The 24,556-nt window shown below is 38.9% G+C and overlaps 2 non-coding genes across 2 annotated transcripts; both read left to right on the top strand.

The window, feature by feature from the left end:
- Positions 1 to 5,605: 5,605 nt before the first annotated feature.
- LOC130958724 (small nucleolar RNA R71) lies at positions 5,606 to 5,713 on the top strand. Its single transcript, XR_009077831.1, has one exon. It is a non-coding gene; the product is annotated as a small nucleolar RNA R71 (small nucleolar RNA).
- Positions 5,714 to 23,225: 17,512 nt separating this feature from the next.
- LOC130959142 (small nucleolar RNA R71) lies at positions 23,226 to 23,333 on the top strand. The gene has a single exon (XR_009078237.1). It is a non-coding gene; the product is annotated as a small nucleolar RNA R71 (small nucleolar RNA).
- Positions 23,334 to 24,556: the final 1,223 nt, after the last annotated feature.

The following is a 24,556-nucleotide window of genomic DNA, read 5'->3' as shown; positions in this document are numbered from 1 at the left end:
CTTGCTTCACGAATCATTTTTATGATTTTTCAGATCCTCGGTAACATGTTTCCTTTTTCATCATTCTTTCAAGAGCCAACATTCATGAACAACAAATTCAAAAGACATATGCACTGTTCAAGCATACATTCAGAAGTCAAAGTATTGCCACCACATCAAAATAATTAATCTGTTATAAAATTCAAAATTCATGCAATTCTTCTCTTTTTCAATTAAGAACATTTTTCATTTAAGAAAGGTGATGGATTCATAGGACATTCATAACTTTAAGGCATAGACACTAAGACACTAATGATCATGTAATAAGACACAAACATAGATAAACATAAGCATAAAAATTCGAATAACAGGAAAATAAAGAACAAGGAGATTAAAGAATGGGTCCACCTTAGTGATGGCGGCTTGTTCTTCCTCTTGAAGATCTTATGGAGTGCTTGAACTCCTCAATGTCTCTTCCTTGCCTTTGTTGCTCCTCTCTCATGATTCTTTGATCTTCTCTAATTTCATGGAGGAGGATGGAATGTTCTTGGTGCTCCACCCTTAGTTGTCCCATGTTGGAACTCAATTCTCCTAGGGAGGTGTTGATTTGCTCCCAATAGTTTTGTGGAGGAAAGTGCATCCCTTGAGGTATCTCAGGGATTTCATGATGAGTGGGATCTCTTGTTTGCTCCATCCTTTTCTTAGTGATGGGCTTGTCCTCATCAATGAGGATGTCTCCCTCTATGTTAACTCCAACTGAATAACATAGGTGACAAATGAGATGAGGAAAGGCTAACCTTGCCAAGGTAGAGGACTTGTCCGCCACCTTATAAAGTTCTTGGGCTATAACCTCATGGACTTCTACTTCCTCTCCAATCATGATGCTATGAATCATGATGGCTCGGTCTATAGTAACTTCGGACCGGTTGCTAGTGGGAATGATTGAGCGTTGGATAAACTCCAACCATCCCCTAGCCACGGGCTTGAGGTCATGCCTTCTCAGTTGAACCGGCTTTCCTCTTGAATCTCTCTTCCATTGAGCGCCCTCTTCACAAATGTCTATGAGGACTTGGTCCAACCTTTGATCAAAGTTGACCCTTCTAGTGTAAGGGTGTTCATCTCCTTGCGTCATGGGCAAGTTGAATGCCAACCTTACATTTTCCGGACTAAAATCTAAGAATTTTCCCCGAACCATTGTAAGCCAATTCTTTGGGTTCGGGTTCACACTTTGATCATGGTTCTTAGTGATCGATGCATTGGCATAGAACTCTTGAACCATTAAGATTCTGACTTGTTGAATGGGGTTGGTAAGAACTTCCCAACCTCTTCTTTGAATCTCATGTCGGATCTCCGGATATTCACTCTTTTTGAGTTTGAAAGAAACCTCGGGGATCACCTTCTTCATGGCCACAAATTCATAGAAGTGGTCTTGATGCACCCTTGAGATAAATCTCTCCATCTCCCATGATCGGAGGTGGAAGCTTTTGCCTTCCCTTTCCTCTTTCTAGAGGTTTCTCCGGCCTTAGGTGCCATAAATGGTTATGGAAAAACAAAAAGCAATGCTTTTACCACATCAAACTTAGAAGGTTTGCTCGTCCTCGAGCAAAAGAAGAAAGAAGAGAGTAGAAGAAGAAGAAATAGAGGAGATGGATGGGGCTTTGTGTTTCGGCTAAGGGGGAAGAAGTAGTGTTTAGGTTGTGTGGAAATGAAGGGGTGAAGATGGGTTTATATAGGGGTGGAGAGAGGGGTAGGGTTCGGTCATGTATGGGTGGGTTTGGGAGGAAAAGTGGTTTGAATTTGAATGGTAAGGTAGGTGGGGTTTTATGAAGGATGGATGTGAGTGGTGAAGAGAATGTTAGGATTTGATAGGTGAGGGATTTTTTGGGGAAGAGGTGTTGAGGTGATTGGTGAATGGGTGAAGAAGAGAGAGAGTGGTGGGCTAGGTGGGGATCCTGTGGGGTCCACAGATCCTGAGGTGTCAAGGATAATTCATTCCTGCACCAAGTGGCGAGCAAAATTGCTCTTTCTGCCAATCCTGGCGTTAAACGCCGAGCTGGTGCCCATTTCTGGCGTTTAACGCCAGCTTGATGTCCATTTCTGGCGTTAAACGCCAGTCTGGTGCCCCTTTCTAGCATTAAACGCCCAGAATGGTGCCAGACTGGGCGTTTGACGCCCATTTGCTGCCTTTACTGGCGTTTAAACGCCAGCAAGCTTTTCCTCCAGGGTGTGCTGTTTTTCTTTCTGTTTTTCATTCTGTTTTTGTTTTTTCAATAAATTTTGTGACTTCCCATGATTATCAACCTATAGAAAACAGAAAATAACAAAGGGAAATAGATAAATATAACATTGGTTTACCTCCCAACAAGCGCTTCTTTAATGTCAGTAGCTTGGCAGTGGGCTCTCATGGAGCCTCACAGATACTCAGAGCAATGTTGGAACCTCCCAACACCAAACTTAGAGTTTGAATGTGGGGGTTCAACACCAAACTTAGAATTTGGTTGTGGCCTCCCAACACCAAACTTAGAGTTTGACTGTGGAGGCTCTGTTTGGCTCTGTTTTGAGAGAAGCTCTTCATGCTTCTGATGAGCGGATAATTTGTACCCTTTTTGGCATTGTTTTTAGTATGTTTTTAGTATCTTTTAGTTAGTTTTTAGTATATTTTTATTAGTTTTTAGTTAAAATTCACTTTTCTGGACTTTACTATGAGTTTGTGTGTTGTTCTGTGATTTCAGGTATTTTCTGACTGAAATTGAAGGTTTTGAGCAAAAATCTGATTCAGAGACTGAAAAGGACTGCAGATGCTGTTGGATTCTGACCTCCCTGCACTCGAAGTGGATTTTCTGGAGCTACAGAAGCCCAATTGGCGCGCTCTCAACGGCGTTGGAAATTAGACATCCTGGGCTTTCCAGCAATATATGATAGTCCATACTTTGCCCAAGATTTGATGGCCCAAATCGGCGTGGCAAATCAGCCTCAGAATTTCCAGCGTTTAACGCTGGAACTGGCATGAAACTTGGAGTTAAACGCCCAAACTGGCATGAAAGCTGGCGTTTAACTCCAGAAAAGGTCTCTACACGAAAATGCTTCACTGCTCAGCCCAAGCACACACTAAGTGGACCCAGAAGTGGATTTTTACGTCATTTACTCATTTCTGTACACCCTAGGTTACTAGTCTACTATTAATAGGATCTTTTGACATTGTATCGGAACCTCATGACATTTTTACACATTTCATTGTATACCTTCCACGGCATGAGTCTCTAAACCCCATGGTTGGGGGTGAGGAGCTCTGCTGTGTCTTGATGGATTAATGCAATTACTACTGTTTCTTATTCAATCATGCTTGCTTCCATTCTAAGATATCACTTGCTCTTAACCCGGATGAATGTGATGATCCGTGACACTCATCATCATTCTCAACTATGAACATGTGCCTGACAACCACCCCTGTTCTACTTTAGATTGAGTAGATATCTCTTGGATTCCTTAACCAGAATCTTCGTGGTATAAGCTAGAACTGATGGCGGCATTCAAGAGAATCCGGAAGGTCTAAACCTTGTCTGTGGTATTCTGAGTAGGATTCAATGACTGAATGACTGTGACGTGCTTCAAACTCCTAGCAGGCGGGGCGTTAGTGACAGACGCAAAAGAATCAATGGATTCTATTCCGGCCTGACCGAGAACCGACAGATGATTAGCCATGCTGTGACAGAGCATAGGAACGTTTTCACTGAGAGGATGGGAGGTAGCCACTGACAACAGTGAAACCCTACATACAGCTTGCCATGGAAGGAGCCTTGCGTGTTTGATGAAGAAGACAGTAGGAAAGCAGAGATTCAGAAGATGGAGCATCTCCGAAGCCTCAACCTATTCTCCATTACTGCAAAACAAGTACCTATTTCATGTTCTTTTGCTTTTCACAATCAATCCTGATAATTTCTGATATCCTGACTAAGATTTACAAGATAACCATAGCTTGCTTCAAGCCGACAATCTCCGTGGGATCGACCCTTGCTCACGCAAGGTATTACTTGGACGACGCAGTGCACTTGCTGGTTAGTTGTGCGGGATTGCAAAAGTGTGATTGCAATTTCATGCACCAGCTTCCTCTCCATGTTAATAGAGGGATGTCCTTGAGCCTTAAACACAAAGGATTTTTCATTCACTTGAATGATCAATTCTCCTCTGTCAACCTCAATCACAGCCTTTGCTGTGGCTAGGAAGGGTCTGCCAAGGATGATGGATTCATCCATGCACTTCCCAGTCTCTAGGACTATAAAATCAGCAGGGATGTAATAGTCTTCAACCTTTACCAGAACATCCTCTATAAGTCCATAAGCTTGTTTTCTTGAATTGTCTGCCATCTCTAGTGAGATTCTTGTAGCTTGTACCTCAAAGATCCCTAGCTTCTCCATTATAGAGAGAGGCATGAGGTTTATACTTGACCCTAAGTCACACAGAGCCTTTTTAAAGGTCATGGTACCTATGGTACAAGGTATTGAAAACTTCCCAGGGTCCTGTCTCTTTTGAGGTAATCTCTGCCCAGTCAAGTCATCCAGTTCTTTGGTGAGCAAAGGAGGTTCGTTCTCCCAAGTCTCATTACCAAATAACTTGTCATTTAGCTTCATGATTGCTCCAAGGTACTTGGCAACTTGCTCTTCAGTGACATCTTCATCCTCTTCAGAGGAAGAATACTCATCAGAGCTCATGAATGGCAGAAGTAAATCCATGGAATCTCTATGGTCTCAGTGTGAGCCTCAGATTCTCATGGTTCCTCATTAGGGAACTCATTGGAGGTCAGTGGACGTCCATTGAGGTCTTCCTCAGTGGCGATCACTGCCTCTTCCTCCTCTCCAAGTTCGGCCATGTTGATGGCCTTACACTCTCCTTTTGGATTCTCTTCTGTATTGCTTGGAAGTGTGCTAGGAGGGAGTTCAGTAACTTTCTTACTCAACTGACCCACTTGTGCCTCCAAGTTTCTAATGGAGGACCTTGTTTCAGTCATGAAATTTTGAGTGATTTTGATTAGATCAGAGACCATGGTTGCTAAGTCAGAGTGGCTCTGCTTAGAATTCTCTGTCTGTTGCTGAGAAGATGATGGAAAAGGCTTGCCATTGCTAAACCTGTTTCTTCCACCATTATTGTTGTTGAAACCTTGTTGAGGTCTCTGTTGATCCTTCCATGAGAGATTTGGGTGATTTCTCCATGAAGGATTATAGGTATTTCCATAGGGTTCTCCCATGTAATTCACCTCTTCCATTGAAGGGTTCTCAGGATCATAAGCTTCTTCTTCAAATGAAGCGTCCTTAGTAATGTCTGGTGCAGCTTGCATTCCAGACAGACTTTGAGAAATCATATTGACTTGCTGAGTCAATATTTTGTTCTGAGCCAATATGGCATTCAGAGTATCAATCTCAAGAACTCCTTTCTTCTGAATCGTCCCATTGTTCACAGGATTCCTTTCAGAAGTGTACATGAATTGGTTATTTGCAACCATTTCAATGAGTTCTTGAGCTTCTGCAGGCGTCTTCGTCAGATGAAGAGATCCTCCAGCAGAGCTGTCCAATGACATCTTGGACAGTTCAGACAGACCATCATAGAAGATTCCTATGATGCTCCATTCAGAAAGCATGTCAGAAGGACACTTTCTGATCAATTGTTTGTATCTTTCCCAAGCTTCATAGAGGGATTCACCTTCCTTCTGTCTGAAGGTTTGGACTTCCACTCTAAGCTTACTCAATTTTTGAGGTGGAAAGAACTTTGCCAAGAAGGCATTGACTAGCTTTTCCCAAGAGTTCAGGCTTTCTTTAGGTTGTTTGTCCAACCATATCCTAGCTCTGTCTCTTACAGCAAAAGGGAATAACATAAGTTTGTAGACCTCAGGGTCAACCCCATTGGTCTTGACAATGTCACAGATTTGTAAGAATTCAGCTAAAAACTGATGAGGATCTTCCAATGGAAGTCCATGGAACTTGCAATTCTGTTGCATTAGCGAAACTAATTGAGGCTTAAGGTCAAAGTTGTTTGCTCCAATGGCAGGGATAGAGATGCTTCTCCCATAGAAGTCGGGAGTAGGTGCAGTAAAGTCACCCAGCACCTTTTTTGCATTGTTGGCATTGTTGTTATTTTCGGCTGCCATGGGTTCTTCTTCTTTGAAGATTTCTGTTAGGTCCTCTACAGAGAGTTGTGCTTTTGCTTCTCTTAGCTTTCGCTTCAAGGTCCTTTCAGGTTCAGGGTCAGCCTCAACAAGAATGCTTTTGTCTTTGCTCCTGCTCATATGAAAGAGAAGAGAACAAGAAAATATGGAATCCTCTATGTCACAGTATAGAGATTCCTTGAGGTGTCAGAGGAAAAGAAAAATAGAAGGAAGAGGTAGAAGAATTCGAACTTATCAAGAGAGATAGAGTTCGAATTGTGCATTGAGGAGGAGTGTTAGTCCATAAATAGAAGGATGTGAGAAGAGGGGAAGAATTTTCGAAAATTAAAGTAAAAGATTTTAAAAGAATTTTTGAAAATTGATTGATGATTTTCGAAAACTAAGAGTAGGAAAGAAATAAAGGGATTTTGAAAAAGAATTTGAAATTAGAAATAAAAAAGATATGATTGAAAACTATTTTGAAAAAGATGTGATTAAAAAGACATGATTGAAAAGATATAGTTTTAAAAAGATATGATTGAGAAGATATGATTTGAAAAACAATTTAAAAAGACTTGATTTTGAAAATTAATGACTTGGCTAATAAGAAATTTAAAATATATGATTCAGACATTAAGCCTTTCTCAACAGAAAAGGCAACATACCTGAAATGTTGAATTAAATCATTAATTATTAGCAAGTATTTTTGAAAATGGAAAGAAATTGATTTTAAAAATATATGATTGAAAATATATGATTTGAAAAAGATTTGATTTTGAAAAATTTTGAAAACTTGAAAAACAATTTGAGTTAAAAACAAAATCTTATCTCTTGTGCCATCCTGGCGTTAAATGCCCAGAATGGTATACATTCTGGCGTTTAACGCCCAAAACTCACCCCTTTTGGGCGTTTAACGCCCAGCCAGGTACACTGGCTGGCGTTTAAACGCCAGTTTTCCTTCCTCACTGGGCGTTTTGAACGCCCAGCTTTTTCTGTATAATTTTTCTGCTGTATGTTCTGAATCTTTAATTCTCTGTATTATTGACTTGAAAAGACACAAATTAAAAATTTTTTGGATTTTTAATGATGAAGAATAATCAAAATGCCACTAAAATCAAATAAACAATGCATGCAAGACACCAAACTTAGAAGTTTGTATACTATTGACACTAACAAATTGAGAATGCATATGAGAAACAACAAAACACTCAAGACAAGAGAATTTAAAGATCAGAGCAATGAAATCATCAAGAACAACTTGAAGATCAATGAAGAACACAATGCATGCAATTTTTTGAAAATTAGATGAATGCAATTGACACCAAACTTAAAATTAGACACTAGACTCAAACAAGAAACATAAAACATTTTTTTGATTTTAAGATTTTATAAAATTTTTTTGTATTTTTGAAAAATTTTCGAAAAGTAAAAAGCTTAAACATAAAATAAAATTACATAATCTAAGCAACAAGATGAACCGTCAGTTGTCCAAACTCAAACAATCCCCGGCAACGACGCCAAAAACTTGGTGTGGTTGCCGGATCAAAACTTGGCACTGTTATTGCAGGGAACAAATACGAAATTGTAGTTAGGACATTTAATTCCCCGGTAACGGCGCCAAAAACTTGGTGCACGAAATTGTGATCATCAATGGCGCCATCAACATGGTACGCTCAATTGCAATCTCAACTCTTTATCACAACTTCGCACAACTAACCAGCAAGTGCACTGGGTCGTCCAAGTAATAAACCTTACGCGAGTAAGGGTCGATCCCACTGAGATTGTTGGTATGAAGCAAGCTATGGTCATCTTGTAAATCTCAGTCAGGCGGATTCAAATGGTTATGGAGGATTAATGATTAAAAGATGAATAAAACATAAAATAAGGATAGAGATACTTATGTAATTCATTGGTGAAAATTTTAGATAAGCGTATGGAGATGCTTTGTCCCTTCCGTCTCTCTGCTTTCCTACTGTCTTCATCCAATCCTTCTTACTCCTTTCCATGGCAAGCTGTATGTTGGGCATCACCGTTGTCAATGGCTACAGTCCCGTCCTCTCAGTGAAAATGTTCAACGCGCTCTGTCACAGCACGGCTAATCATCTGTCGGTTCTCAATCAGGTTGGAATAGAATCCAGTGATTCTTTTGCGTCTGTCACTAACGCCCAGCCTTCAGGAGTTTGAAGCTCATCACAGTCATTTAATCCTTGAATCCTACTCAGAATACCACAGACAAGGTTTAGACCTTCCAGATTCTCTTGAATGCCGCCATCAATTCTAGCTTATACCACGAAGATTCTGATTAAGAAATCCAAGAGATAAACATTCAAGCCTTGTTTGCTTGTAGAACGGAAGTGGTTGTCAGGCACGCGTTCATAAGTGAGAATGATGATGAGCATCACATAATCATCACATTCTTCATGTTCTTGGGTACGAATGAATATCTTAGAACAAGAATAAGCTGAATTGAATAGAAGAACAATAGTAATTGCATTAATACTCGAGGTACAGCAGAGCTCCACACCTTAATCTATGGTGTGTAAAAAATCCACCGTTGAAAATACATAAGTGATAATAGTGATCATTGGCTTCGGCCCTAGAGAGGGAACCAGAAGAACCAAGATCAGAATACAATAGCAAAAGGTCCTATTTGTAGAGAACTAGTAGCTTAGGGTTTACAAAGATGAGTAAATTACATAAAAATCCACTTTCGGGCCCACTTGGTGTGTGCTTGGGCTGAACATTGAAGCTTTTATGTGTAGAGACTTTTCTTGGAATTAAACGCCAGCTTTTGTGCCAGTTTGGGCGTTTAACTCCCATTCTTGTGCCAGTTCCGGTGTTAAACGCCAGAATTCTTGAGCTGACTTGGAAAGCCTATTTGGGCCATCAAATCTCGGGCAAAGTATGAACTATTATACATTGCTGGAAAGCCCAGGATGTCTACTTTCCAACGCAACTGAGAGCGCTCCAATTGGGCTTCTGTAACTCTAGAAAATTCACTTTGAGTGCAGGGAGGTCAGAATCCAACAGCATCTGCAGTCCTTTTCAGCCTCTGAATCAGATTTTTGCTCAGGTCCCTCAATTTCAGCCAGAAAATACCTGAAATCATAGAAAAACACACAAACTCATAGTAAATTCTAGAAAAGTGAATTTTAACTAAAAACTAATAAAAATATAATAAAAACTAACTAAAACATACTAAAACATACTAAAAACAATGCCAAAAAGCGTATAAATTATCCGCTCATCATAACCCACTCACTGTCTCATTCAACTCTAACCCTTACCACTGACCCAACAAGTCACGGCCTATGGCCCAAATAAAACTAGTTCGGCCTCCAGCCTAAATAAACTCAACCCGGCCTCTGGCCCATTTCAAATCAAATTAAAATTATCACCTGTCCACCGCCAAGGTACTTAAAACAGAAAGGCAATCACAAACACAAGCAAATACAAGGCAAACACATTTAAAGAAAAGTTACAACAAGTATCACAGTTATCAGTTAAACAAAATTTATCAGATAGGCAAACTAGAACAATTATGCAGACCCAAACAAAGCAAACAAATGCAACATGATGCATGCCTGTCCTACTGGCAGTGAGTTCACGTATCGGTTAAATCGCCAGAACCCGACACATCTGGTAGCTAACCCAGACATTTATCTCTAGATTACGCATCTCTAAGAGGATCATAAATGAAGGAGAGTGCCTTTACACATCGAAAGAGTGTGCCTTTTCACCTTCTCCTGGAGGGGATACGAAGGAGAGTGCCTTTCCACATCAAAAGAGCGTGCCTTTCCACATTTTAACCAAAGAAGAATATGGGGAAACAATACAAAGGAGAGTGCCTTTCCACTTTTCCCACACACTCATCACGATAAGAGAGGGAACTTCTGTCCTCAATCTGCCATCCGAATACATTTTTCAAGTTATCGAGCAAGCAGGATCACACCCAAATCTTGTCCTCTCGACCATTCCAGCCATACACATCTCAACCGTTCTGGCCACACACACACCTTGACCATGCCGACCACACATAGTCATCCTCAATCGCATCATTAACATCTCAGTTCAGTTACTCTAGACCTTCCTTTACTTCCAAGTAACATTGCTTTCCATAGCCTAATCTCATCACTTTCAACTTTTACTTTATCTCTAAGTTATCTCTATTTCCTAACTCTATTTTATTACTAAGCTTACTATCTAAATTTAGAACTAATAGTGTGAAAACAGAGATTTAGGAGGTCAAATTGGCTTAAAAACACAAAATAATGATTTGCTAAAAAACATGGGTATGCGTACGCATGCAAGAGGTATGCATACACATAGGTCTCTTTTTGGACCAGGATGCATATGTATGCACCTGTCTACGTATGCATACGCATTGGACAGAATAGAACGCATGAGTATGCCCCCTGTATGCGTACGCATGCAAGGATATTTTGCCAAAAATTTGGCTAAGTCTGAAATTTGCAGAATTTGAATTTTAAACCCTAAATTTTCGACGTGCATAACTTTTTCGTTTTAAATTATTTTTCATCCATTTTTTGAACGGCGTAAACTTCACAGACCTAACTTTCATAAAAAATAAGGTTGAAATCATTTGGGGGTCCGGAAGCCAAGTTATAGCTTGACAAAGTTTGGTCAAAAATAAGTTTTTCTCAACAAATCTAAAACCTCTATTTTTACCAAGTTTCTTTAAAAGAAACCAATAACTCACACCCCAAAACAAAGCTAATCATGTACAAAGTAGTTTTATACCTATTCCATCTCTTCCATCATATGCAAATACCCAATTCCTAGCATTTTTATCATATACAGTTTCACAAACTAATGCAACACGATTCACAAATCTTCTTACTATCTTCATCATCATTCAATATTTCATCAACTATCACAATTCACATTTCTCATTAGTTATTCTCATCAGTCCTCAATCATAATCACCAATCAATAACCCATTACAAGATAACACAACATTTCATTAAGATTACAGTCAACTAGCCTATGTTTTCACAAAACCTTACATATTAAATACGAGAAACCAGAACCCTACCTTGACCGATTTTTCGATAACCCGGAACACCTCAAGCGTTCCCTAACCATAGGGTCCACAACTCCAGCCCCCTTACCAATGATACCCAGCCTCCAAAGCTAATCCTCTAGCTTCCAATTTCTCAAATTAACTCCAACCGATAACCAATTTCAATATAACATCACAATTATCACTATAATCAATATAGAGTTCACTAAATCCACATCTCACAAAGGGAGAGGATTCTTACCTGACCCATAGCTCAAACAAGCTAAACTCGATAATACTCGCAGGTTAATTTGAACCTTAACACCGAAATTACACCAAAAGTTTAACATAATACCCATTGGATTTTCGAAAATTAGGGGAGAAGAAATTGAAACTGGAAAGTGAACCCCTTACCAAATTTTTGAATGGGTTTTGTAGAAAATTTTGAGACGAATGCGTGACCACTGATGGCTCGTCAATCGGAGCTCCGGATCAAAAGTTACAAGAGTTTGAAGTTGAATTGAAATTGGAACCTAGATTTTTCTCCTTCCAATCTATCTTTCAGTGTGTGTATGTGTATAATGAGGGAAGAAGGTGCTGTTGGTGGATTTTATATAATGGGCCTTGGGCGCGGTTTAGGTCTGGTCCAACCGGTTTGGCCTGTTCAGCCTAATTTTGGGCCAAATTTTTTAAAATTAGTGTCAAATTTCTTATTTTAATTTTCTCTATCGTATTAAACTATAAAATTCTATTCTATAATTTTCCTAATTAATAACTAATTTATTCACTAATTATTTACTAATCTCGCAGGTTTTACAAGATCAAGCTTTGCAACTTGGAGAAAAGATCTTGATGGAGAACAACAGTGGTTCTAATATGGTGGCTTATACTTTCATAGAAGGACAATCAAGTAATAGACCTCCATTCTTCAATGGAAAGAACTACAGTTACTTGAAAGAAAGAATAAAGATTTTTGTTCAGTCTGTAGACTACAGACTTTGGAAGATAATCATGGAAGGACCACAATTTCTAACCACAACAAGAGCTGATGCTGTGGTTATTCCCAAAGCAGAGGCAGATTGGAATGATGATAACAGGAAGAAAATAGAGCTCAACGCTAAAGCTGTCAACTTGCTTAACTATGCTGTCAGCTTCGAGGAATACCGATGAGTATCAAGATGCACAACAGCAAAGAAAATCTGGGACAAGCTTCAAGTTACTCATGAAGGCACATCCCAAGTCAAAAGATCCAGAATAGACATGGTAAACAGAGAATACGAAATGTTCTCAATAAAGGAAGAAGAAATAATTGATGAAATGTTTGAAAGATTCAACATTATCATCACTGGCTTGGATGCTTTGGGAATCAAACATTCAGAATCTGTACTTGTAAGGAAAATATTGAGATGTCTCACTAAAGAGTGGGAAACTAAAGCCATTGTAATAGTTGAGAGTAGTGGCATTGATGATATGACCTACAAAAGGAAAAGAGTTGCTCTCAAATCAGTCACTGAATCTTTTGATGAAGAATCCAGCGATGATTTATCTAGCGATGATTTTTTTTTGTTTGCTATGAAATTCAAGAGAATGATGAAGCAAAAGAAACGAAATACAGGAGGCAGTTCAAGAAAACCTAAGTGGAATTTAAGCAAGGTCATTTGCCACAACTGCAGAGAAGCTAGACATTACAAGTTTGACGGTCTAAAACTGAAAAAAAAGACAAGCCGAAAAGGGAAAAGAAGAAGGGACTCATGACATCTTGGAAAGACTTGGAGAACAACTCCGAAGATGAGGAAGAATCAGACAGCAAATCTCAAACATGTCTCATGGCCAATCAAGCTGATGAGGTACATCTCATTGAACCTACTTCTGAAGACCTTCTTATGATAAATCATCTCAATGAAAAAATCATATGCTTCTTAAATGAAAACTATGAACTTAAATCTCAAGTTGCCATTCTAAAAGCAGAAAATAGTTTTCTCAAAGATAAATTAAGAAAAGCCGAAAATGCTGTTGATCTTGTTGAAAAAAATATGCGGTTAAAGGCTAAAATTAAAGGTTGTGAATCCCATCATTCTATGGTTGCACATCTAATTTTTTTTAGGAAAATGAAAGGTTGTATAAAGAGTTAAAAAGCCTAAAAGAAGATCTAGCTAACTTTGCTCAAAGTTCTGAAAATTTGAATCAACTTTTCGCTAGTCAAAAACCTCTCTATGACAAAGCTGGTTTGAGTTTTCATAAAGATTCAAAAACTATTTTTGAAAAATCTTCTTTTGCTAATATGACTTCCACTTCGAATGACATGAGATTTCAAAATCCAACCAATCTGAAAAAACAGCAACCTAAAAAGTTTTGTAGATTATGCAATCGGGATGGTCACTTTCCCATTCAATGCTTCATAAGTGAAAGAATGATTAGTGATAAAATTTATAAAATTATTGGTAACTATAATGGCTTGGGACAAAGAAGATGGTTTGCATAAAAAGATCCAAAAAGATTTGGATATCTAAGGTCACTTAAGCATTTTTGTAGGTTTGCCTAGCATCCAAGAGAAAAGACAACATGTGGTATATGGATAATGGATGTTCTAGGCATATGACCGAAAAGTTAACATTCTTCATCAAACTTGATGAATATGATGGAGGCTTTGTTACTTTCGATGACAACGAAAAAGAAAAAATTGTGGCCATAGGTAAAGTGGGTAAGAACTTCTCTTCTTTCATAAATGATATTTTGCTTGTTGATGGATTAAAACATAATCTTCTAAGCATTAGCCAATTATGTGATCTTGAATATTTGGTTATATTTAGAAAATTGGATTACTTAGTTGTTTGTGAGAAATTCGGTGATATTTTTTTGAAGCAAAAAGATGCAACAATGTATATGGACTTACTTTAGAGGATTTAAAAGATAAAAAAGTAACATGTTTTACATCTATTGAATCTGAAAAATGGCTTTGGCATAAGAAATTGGGACATGCAAGCATGTACCAAATTTCTAAGATTAGAGGAATTCCAAATATCAAATTTGACAAAGATATTACTTGTGAAGCTTGTCAATTAGGCAAACAAGTAAAATCTTCTTTTAAACCCAAAGATAAAATTTCTACTAAAAAGCCATTAAAAATATTGCATATTGATCCTTTTGGTCCCATTAGAACTCAAAGTTTGGGAGGTAAACACTATGATTTGGTAGTGGTTGATGACTATTCAAGATATGGATGGGTTCTTTTCTTGACTCATAAAAATGATACTTTTTATACCTTTTCTTCTCTTTGTAAAAAGATTCAAAATGAAAAGGATTCAAAAATTGCTCACATAAGAAGTGACCATGGAAAAGAATTTGAAAATAAATATTTTGAAAACTTTTGTGATGATTTTGGAATAGCACATAATTTTTCATGCCTAGAACACCTCAACAAAATGGGGTTCTTGAAAGAAGGAACAGAAGCCTTCAAGAAATGACTAGAGAAATGCTTTGTGAAAATGATGTTCCAATATTTTTGTGGGCCGAAGCTATAAATACAGCTTGTTATATCCTATATAGAACAATCATTAGAAAAGGTTTGAAGAAAACCCCATATGAGCTTTGGAAAGGAACTCCCCCTAATGTCAAGTAGTTTTATATTTTTGGATGCAAATATTTTATACTTAATAACAAAGAAAATCATATGAAGGAAGGTTTGTAGGATACTCAACCACTAGCAAAACATTTAGAGTTTAACTTAAAGAACATAGAACTATTGAAGAGTCCATACATGTATCTTTTTGTGATGCTAACTCTATACCCAGCACTATTCTAGATGATGATGCAGGAAGTGAAGCAGGAGCAAGTCCTCAAGTGAATCAAGCAAACTTCAATTCTGTCCTAACTGTTAAAACTGTCAGTCAGAAACTTCTTCTCAGATCAGAGGAGACATTTTCATTTTGTCTCCTGACCAAGTCAGAGAATCCAAAACGGTGAACTCATCTGAAACTTGTCAAGGCAAAGCCTCTTCTCAAAAGCAACGTGAATGGAAGTTTTTAAAGGATTATTCTCATGAATTCATCATTGGTGATCCTTCACAAGGCATAACCACAAGATCCTCAAGCAAGAAGCAAGCGGAAGAAAGCAACGTTGTCTTGTCCCAATTAGAATCTCTCAATGTAAATCAAGCTCTAAAAGATCCCTCATGGGTAAAAGTCATGGAAGATGAGCTGTCCCAATTTGAGAAAAGAAAGGTTTGGACACTTGTACCATACACAAATGGTAAAAAGGTAACCAGTACTAAGTGGATTTTTAAAAATAAATTGGGTGAGGATGAAAGTGTTATTCGTAACAAGGCTAGACTAATGGCCCAAGGTTATGATCAGGAGGAAGGCATTGACTTTGATGAATCATTTGTCCCAGTAGCAAGAATGGAAGCAATTTGATTTCTTTTTGTCTATGCTGCCCATAAGGGTTTTAAAATGTTCCAAATGGATGTTAAATGTGCCTTTTTAAATGGATTTGTTGATAGAGAAGTATTTATAGCTCAACCCCCCGATTTTGAAAACAAAGATTTTTCAAATCATATTTTAAAACTCTTTAAGGCTCTTTATGGCTTTAAGCACGCTCCAAGAGCTTGGTATGAAAGGCTTAGTGCTTTCTTATTAGAAAACATATTACTTTATTTATAAAGGAATCTAATGATGATATATTTCTCGTTCAAGTTTATATGGATGACATAGTGTTTGGTTCGACAAATAAATCCTTGTGTAAAGAGTTTGGAAAACTAATGACTAGTGAGTTTGAAATGAGTTTGATGCGAGAATCAACTTTCTTTCTTGGTCTTCAAATAAAACAAAATCATAGTGGTATTTTTATTCATCAAAGAAAGTATGCCAAAGAATTGATTAAGAAATTTGGTTCAGAAAATTCCAAACTAATGGGAACTCCCATGCATCCAAACACTAAACTTGACAAGGATGAAAATGGTAAAGATATTAATGAAACAAGGTATAGAGGAATGATAGGATCTTTTATGTATCTTACTTCCTCTAGGCCGGACATTATTCAAAGTGTGGGTGTATGTTCTAGATTCCAATCTCACCCAAAAGAGTCACATCTTTCGGACGTTAAGAGAATCATTAGATACATTAAAGGCACATATGATCTTGGTTTATGGTATCCGAAATCTAATGAGTTTTGTGTAGTAGGGTATTATGATAAAGATTATGCAGGAGATAGAGTGGATAGAAGAAGCACTTCCGGAATGTGTTGCTTCTTTGAAAATTCACTAAACATGTGGTCAAGCAAGAAGCAAGCCACTGTTGCTCTATCCACGACTGAAGCTGAATATATATCTGCGGCCGCTTGTTGCTCACAATTAATTGGGTTAAAAACTTAAATAGAGGATTACAAACTGAAAATTGATAGTATACCCTTGTTTTATGACAACATGAGTGTAATAAGCATTTCAAAAAATCCTGTGTTGCACTTTAGAACTAAGCAAATTGAAGTAAGATATCATTTATTCGAGAACATGTTCAAAATGGTACTATTGATATTCAATTTGTAAAGTTGGGAGAACAACTGGCTGACATCTTTACTAAACTATTGTATGAAGATAGTTTTTGTTTGTTGAGAAATAAGCTAGGAATAAGGGATTTCAATTCTGTTGGATAAATAGTAATTTTATGCTTTCTGTGTGTTTTTGTCTTGTAGGCAGTAGGGAGACAAATCTGGGCAAATGATAAACATTTCATAAAAGAGGGAGATGGTGCACGAAATTGTGATCAATACTTTTCACAGCTCAAATAATCCCTAGTAATGGCTCCAAAAACTTGGTGCTCAATACCATGGCATAAACACAACTTCGCACAACTAACCAGCAAGTGCACTGGGTCGTCCAAGTAATAAACCTTACGCGAGTAAGGGTCGATCCCACGGAGATTGTTGGTATGAAGCAAGCTATGGTCACCTTGTAAATCTCAGTCAGGCAGACTCAAATGGGTATAGTGATAAACGAATAAAGCATAAAGATAAAGATAGAGGTACTTATGTATATCATTGATGAGAGCTTCAGATAAGCGTATGAAGATGCCTTCCCTTCCGTCTCTCTGCTTTCCTACTGTCTTCATCCAATCCTTCTTACTCCTTTCCATGGCAAGCTCATGTAGGGTTTCACCGTTGTCAGTGGCTACCTCCCATCCTCTCAGTGAAAATGTTCCCATGCTCTGTCACAGCATATGGCTAATCAGCTGTCGGTTCTCGGTCAGGCCGGAATAAAATCCATCGATCCTTTTGCGTCTGTCACTAACGCCCCGCCTGCTAGGAGTTTGAAGCACGTCACAGTCATTCAATCATTGAATCCTACTTAGAATACCACAGACAAGGTTAGACCTTCCGGATTCTCTTGAATGCCGCCATCAGTTCTCGCCTATACCACGAAGACTCTGATCTCACGGAATGGCTGGCTCGTTTGTCAGGCGAGCACTCGGTTGTCAGGCGATCAACCATGCATCGTGTATCAGGAATCCAAGAGATAAACACTAAAGCCTTGATTGCTTGTAGAACAAGAGTGGTTGTCAGTCACCTTGTTCATGAGTGAGAATGATGATGAGTGTCACGGATCATCACATTCATCAAGTTGAAGAACAAGTGATATCTTGGACAAAGAACAAGTGGAATTGAATAGAAGAACAATAGTAATTGCATTAATACTCGAGGTACAGCAGAGCTCCACACCTTAATCTATGGTGTGTAGAAACTCCACCGTTGAAAATACATAAGAACAAGGTCTAGGCATGGCCGAATGGCCAGCCTCCCAAAGAGGGTTCAATCATAAAAACATGATTAAAAGCTCCTAAGATTGAAAGATCAAAATACAATAGTAAAAGGTCCTACTTATAGGAAACTAGTAGCCTAAGGTGTACAAAGATGAGTAAATGACATAAAAATCCACTTCCGGGCCCACTTGGTGTGTGCTTGGGCTGAGCAATGAAGCATTTTCGTGTAGAGACTCTTTTTGGAGTTAAACGCCAGCTTTTATGCCAGTTTGGGCGTTTAACTCCCATTTTGGTGCCAGTTCCGGCGTTTAACGCTGGAATTCCTGAGGGTGACTTTGAACGCCGGGTTGGGCCATCAAATCTTGGGCAAAGTATAGACTATCATATATTGCTGGAAAGCCCAGGATGTCTACTTTCCAACGCCGTTGAGAGCGCGCCAATTGGGCTTCTGTAGCTCCAGAAAATCCACTTCGAGTGCAGGGAGGTCAGAATCCAACAGCATCTGCAGTCCTTTTCAGTCTCTGGATCAGATTTTTGCTCAGGTCCCTCAATTTCAGCCAGAAAATACCTGAAATCACAGAAAAACACATAAACTCATAGTAAAGTCCAGAAAAGTGAATTTTAACTAAAAACTAATAAAAATATACTAAAAACTAACTAGATCATACTAAAAACATACTAAAAACAATGCCAAAAAGCGTACAAATTATCCGCTCATCACAACACCAAACTTAAATTGTTGCTTGTCCCCAAGCAACTGAAGATCAAATAGGATAAAAAGAAGAGAATATGGAATGAACTCCAAAAACATCTATGAAGATCAGTATTAATTAGATGAGCGGGGCTTTTAGCTTTTTGCCTCTGAATAGTTTTGGCATCTCACTTTATCCTTTGGAACTCAGAATGATTGGCTTCTTTAGGAACTCAGAATCCAGATAGTGTTATTGATTCTCCTAGTTAAGTATGATGATTCTTGAACACAGCTACTTATTGAGTCTTGGCTGTGGCCCAAAGCACTCTGTCTTCCAGTATTACCACCGGATACATACATGCCACAGACACATAATTGGGTGAACCTTTTTAGATTGTGACTCAGCTTTGCTAGAGTCCCCAATTAGAGGTGTCCAGGGTTCTTAAGCACACTCTTATTGCCTTGGATCACAACTTTATTTCTTTTTCTTTCTTTTTTTTTTCTTTCTTCTCTTTTTTCGGTTTTTTTTTTTCGCCTCTTCTTTTTCTTTTTTTTATATATTCACTGCTTTTTCTTGCTTCAAGAATCATTTTTATGATTTTTCAGATCCTCAGTAACATGTCTCCTTTTTCATCATTCTTTCAAGAGCCAACATTCATGAACCACAAATTCAAAAGACATATGCACTGTTCAAGCATACATTCATAGAACAAAAGTGTTGCCACCACATCAAAATAATTAAACTGTTATAAAATTCAAAATTCATGCAATTCTTTTCTTTTTCAATTAAGAACAATTCTTAAGAAAGGTGATGGATTCATAGGACATTCATAACTTTAAGGCATAGACACTAAGACACTAATGATCATAAGACACAAACATGGACAAACATAAAGCACTAAAATTCGAAAAACAGAAAATTAAAGAACAAGGAGATTAAAGAACGGGTCCACCTTATTGATGGCGGCTTGTTCTTCCTCTTGAAGGTCTTATGGAGTGCTTGAGCTCCTCAATGTCTCTTCCTTGTCTTTGTTGCTCCTCTCTCATGATTCTTTGATCTTCTCTAATTTCATGGAGGAGAATGGAGTGTTCTTGGTGCTCCACCCTTAGTTGTCCCATGTTGGAACTCAATTCTCCTAGGGAGGTGTTTAGTTGCTCCCAATAGTCTTGGGGAGGAAAGTGCATCCCTTGAGGTATCTCAGGGATCTCATGATGAGAAGGATCTCTTGTTTGCTCCATCCTTTTCTTGGTGATGGGCTTGTCCTCATCAATGGGGATATCTCCTTCTATGTCAACTCCAACTGAATAACAGAGGTGACAAATGAGATGAGGAAAGGCTAGCCTTGCCAAGGTGGAAGACTTGTCCGCCACCTTGTAGAGTTCTTGAGCTATGACCTCATGAACTTCCACTTCTTCTCCAATCATGATGCTATGAATCATGATGGCCCGGTCTAGAGTAACTTCGGACCGGTTGCTAGTGGGAATGATTGAGCGTTGGATAAACTCCAACCATCCTCTAGCCACGGGTTTGAGGTCATGCCTTCTCAATTGAACCGGCTTCCCTCTTGAATCTTTCTTCCATTGTGCGCCCTCTTCACATATGATTGTGAGGACTTGGTCCAACCTTTGATCAAAGTTAACCCTTCTAGTGTAAGGATGTTCATCTCCTTGCATCATGGGCAAGTTGAATGCTAACCTTACATTTTCCAGACTAAAATCCAAGTATTTCCCCCGAACCATAGTAAGATAATTCTTTGGATCCGGGTTCACACTTTGATCATGGTTCTTGGTGATCCATGCATTGGCATAGAATTCTTGAACCATCAAGATTTCGACTTGTTGAATGGGGTTGGTAAGCACTTCCCAACCTCTTCTTCGGATCTCATGGCGAATCTCCGGATATTCTCCCTTTTTGAGTGAAAAGGGGACCTCGGGGATCACCTTCTTCAAGGCCACAACATCATAGAAGTGGTCTTGATGCACCCTTGAGATGAATCTATCCATCTCCCATGACTCGGAGGTAGAAGCTTTTGCCTTCCCTTTCCTCTTTCTAGAGGTTTCTCCGGCCTTGGATGCCATAAATGGTTATGGAAAAACAAAAAAGCAACGCTTTTACCACACCAAACTTAAAAGGTTTGCTCGTCCTCGAGCAAAAGAAGAAAGAAGAGAGTAGAATAAGAAGAAATGAGGAAAAAGGGAGTGGCTTATGTATTCGGCCAAGGAGTGGGAGAAGTGGTGTTTAGGTTGTGTGAAAATGAAGGGGTGAAGAAGGGTTTATATAGGAGAGGGGGGAGATGGGGTTCGGCCATTGTGGGTGGGTTTGGGAGGGAAAGTGGTTTGAATTTGAAGGGTGAGGTTGGTGGGGTTTTATGAAGGATGGATGTGAGTGGTGAAGAGAAAGATGGGATTTGATAGGTGAGGGGTTTTTGGGGAAGAGGTATTGAGGTGATTGGTGAATGGGTGAAGAAGAGAGAGAGTGTGGTGGGGTTGGTGGGGGTCCTGTGGGGTCCACAGATCCTGTGGTGTCAAGGAAAAGTCATCCCTGCACCAAATGGCACTCAAAATCACGTTTTGAGCCATTTCTGGCGTTAAACGCCGGGCTGGTGCCCATTCCTGGCGTTTAACGCCAGGTTCTTGCCCTTTTCTGGCGTTTAACGCCAGTCTGGTGCCCCTTTCTGGCGTTAAACGCCCAGAATGGTGCCAGACTGGGCGTTAAACGCCCAACTGCTAGCCTCACTGGCGTTTAAACGCCAGTGAATTCTTCCTCCAGGGTGTGCTGTTTTTCTTCCTGTTTTTCATTATGTTTTTGCTTTTTCAATGGATTTTGTGACTTCTTATGATCATCAACCTACAAAAAACATAAAATAACAAAAGAATGTATAAAATATAATCATTGGGTTGCCTCCCAACAAGCGCTTCTTTAATGTCAGTAGCTTGACAGAGGGCTCTCATGGAGCCTCACAGATACTCAGAGCAATGTTGGAACCTCCCAACACCAAACTTAGAGTTTGAATGTGGGGGTTCAACACCAAACTTAGAGTTTGGTTGTGGCCTCCCAACACCAAACTTAGAGTTTGACTGTGGGGGCTCTGTTTGTCTCTGATTGGAGAGAAGCTCTTCATGCTTCCTCTCCATGGTGACAGAGGGATATCCTTGAGCCTTAAACACAAAGGATTCTTCATTCACTTGAATGATCAGTTCACCTCCATCAACATCAATCACAGCCTTTGTTGTGGTTAGGAAGGGTCTGCCAAGGATGATGGATTCATCCATGCACTTCCCAGTCTCTAGGACTATGAAATCAGTAGGGATGTAATGGTCTTCAACCTTTACCAAAACATTCTCTACAAGTCCATGAGCTTGTTTTCTTGAGTTGTCTGCCATCTCTAGTGAGATTCTTGCAGCTTGTACCTTAAAGATCCCTAGCTTCTCCATTACAGAGAGAGGCATGAGGTTTATACTTGACCCTAAGTCACACAGAGCCTTCTTGAAGGTCATGGTGCCTATGGTATAAGGTACTGAAAACTTCCCAGGATCCTGTCTCTTTTGAGGTAATTTCTGCCTAGACAAGTCATCCAGTTCTTTGGTGAGCAAAGGAGGTTCAGTCTCCCAAGTCTCATTTCCAAATAACTTGTCATTTAGCTTCATGATTGCTCCAAGGTATTTAGCAACTTGCTCTTCAGTGACATACTCATCCTCTTCAGAGGAAGAATACTCATCAGAGCTCATGAAAGGCAGAAGTAAGTCCAATGGAATCTCTATGGTCTCATTTTGAGCCTCAGATTCCCATGGTTCCTCACTTGGGAACTCATTGGAGGTCAGTGCACGCCCACTGAGGCCTTCCTCAGTGGCGTCCACTTCCTCTCTTCCCTCTCTAGATTCAGCCATGGTTATGGCTTTGCACTCTCCTTTTGGATTTTCTTCTGTATTGCTTGGAAGAGTACTTGGAGGGAGTTCAGTAATTTTCTTGCTCAGCTGTCCCACTTGTGCCTCCAAATTCCTGATGGAGGACCTTGTTTCAGTCATAAAACTTTGAGTGGTTTTGATTAGATCAGAGACCATGGTTGCTAAGTCAGAGGGGTTCTGTTTAGCATTCTCTGTCTGTTGCTGAGAAGATGATGGAAAAGGCTTGCCATTGCTAAACCTGTTTCTTCCACCATTATTGTTATTGAAACCTTGTTGAGGTCTTTCTTGATTCTTCCATGAGAAATTTGGGTGATTTCTCCATGAAGAATTATAGGTGTTTCCATAGGGTTCTCCTAGGTAATTCACCTCTTCCATTGAGGGATTCTCAGGATCATAAGCTTCTTCCTCAGATGAAGCATCCTTAGTACTGCTTGGTGCATTTTGCATTCCAGACAGACTTTGAGAAATCAAATTGACTTGTTAAGTCAATATTTTGTTCTGAGCCAAAATGGCATTCAGAGCATCAATCTCAAGAACTCCTTTCTTCTGACTTGTCCCATTGTTCACAGGATTTCTTTCAGAAGTGTACATGAATTGGTTATTTGCAACCATTTCAATGAGCTCTTGAGCCTCTGTAGGCGTCTTCTTCAGATGAAGAGATCCTCCAGCAGAGCTATCCAAAGACATCTTGGATAGTTTAGAGAGACCATCATAGAAAATACCTATGATGCTCCATTCAGAAAGCGTGTCTGAGGGACACTTTCTGATTAATTGTTTGTATCTTTCCCAAGCTTCATAGAGGGATTCACCATCCTTCTGTCTGAAGGTTTGGACTTCCACTCTAAGCTTACTCAATTTTTGAGGTGGAAAGAACTTTGCCAAGAAGGCATTGACTAGCTTTTCCCAAGAGTCCAGGCTTTCTTTAGGTTGTGAGTCCAACCATATTCTAGCTCTGTCTCTTACAGCAAAAGGGAATAGCATCAGTCTGTAGACCTCAGGGTCAACCCCATTAGTCTTGACTGTGTCACAGATTTGCAAGAATTCAGCTAGAAACTGATGAGGATCTTCCAATGGAAGTCCATGGAACTTGCAATTCTGTTGCATTAGAGAAACTAATTGAGGCTTAAGCTCAAAGTTGTTTGCTCCAATGGCAGGGATAGAGATGCTTCTCCCATAGAAGTCGGGAGTAGGTGCAGTAAAGTCACCCAGCACCTTCCTTGCATTGTTGGCATTGTTGTTGTTTTCGGCTGCCATGGGTTCTTCTTCTTTGAAGAATTCGGTCAGGTCCTCAACAGAGAGTTGTGCCTTAGCTTCTCTTAGCTTTCGCTTCAAGGTCCTTTCAGGTTCAGGGTCAGCTTCAACAAGAATGCCTTTGTCTTTGTTCCTGCTCATATGAAAGAGAAGAGAACAAGGAAGTATGGAATCCTCTATGTCACAGTATAGAGATTCCTTGAGGTGTCAGAGGAAACGAAAAACAGAAGAAAGAAGAAGGAGAAAAATTCGAACTTTAATTAGAAGGAGTTCGAATTGTGCATTTAGAAGGAGTGATACTCCATAAATAGAAGGATGTGAGAAGGAGGGAAGAGAATTTTCGAAAATTAAGTTAAAAAGTTTGAAAACATTTTGAAAAACACTACTTGATTTTCGAAAATAAGAGTGGGAAAGAAATCAAGTGATTTTTGAAAAAGATTTTGAAATTAGAAATTAAAAAGATTTGATTGAAAACTAATTTGAAAAAGATGTGGTTAAGAAGATATGATTGGTTTTAAAAAAAATTTTGATTGAGAAGATATGATTTGGAAAACATTTTAAAAAGATTTGATTTGAAAACAATTTTAAAAGATACGATTTTAAAAAATTAATGACTTGCCTAACAAGAAAAGATATGATTCAAACATTAAACCTTTCTCAACAGAAAAGGTAACAAACTTGAGATGTTCAATCAAATCATTAATTGTTAGTAAGTATCTTTGAAAAAGGAAAGAAATTGATTTTGAAAACATTTGATTGAAAAGATATGATTTGAAAAAGATTTGATTTTGAAAACTTAAAAAAAATTGATTTGAAAATCA

The sequence above is a fragment of the Arachis stenosperma genome, chromosome 10, assembly GCF_014773155.1.
Source record: "Arachis stenosperma cultivar V10309 chromosome 10, arast.V10309.gnm1.PFL2, whole genome shotgun sequence".
Lineage (NCBI taxonomy): Eukaryota > Viridiplantae > Streptophyta > Magnoliopsida > Fabales > Fabaceae > Arachis > Arachis stenosperma.
This window is presented reverse-complemented; position numbering and strand designations above follow the sequence as displayed.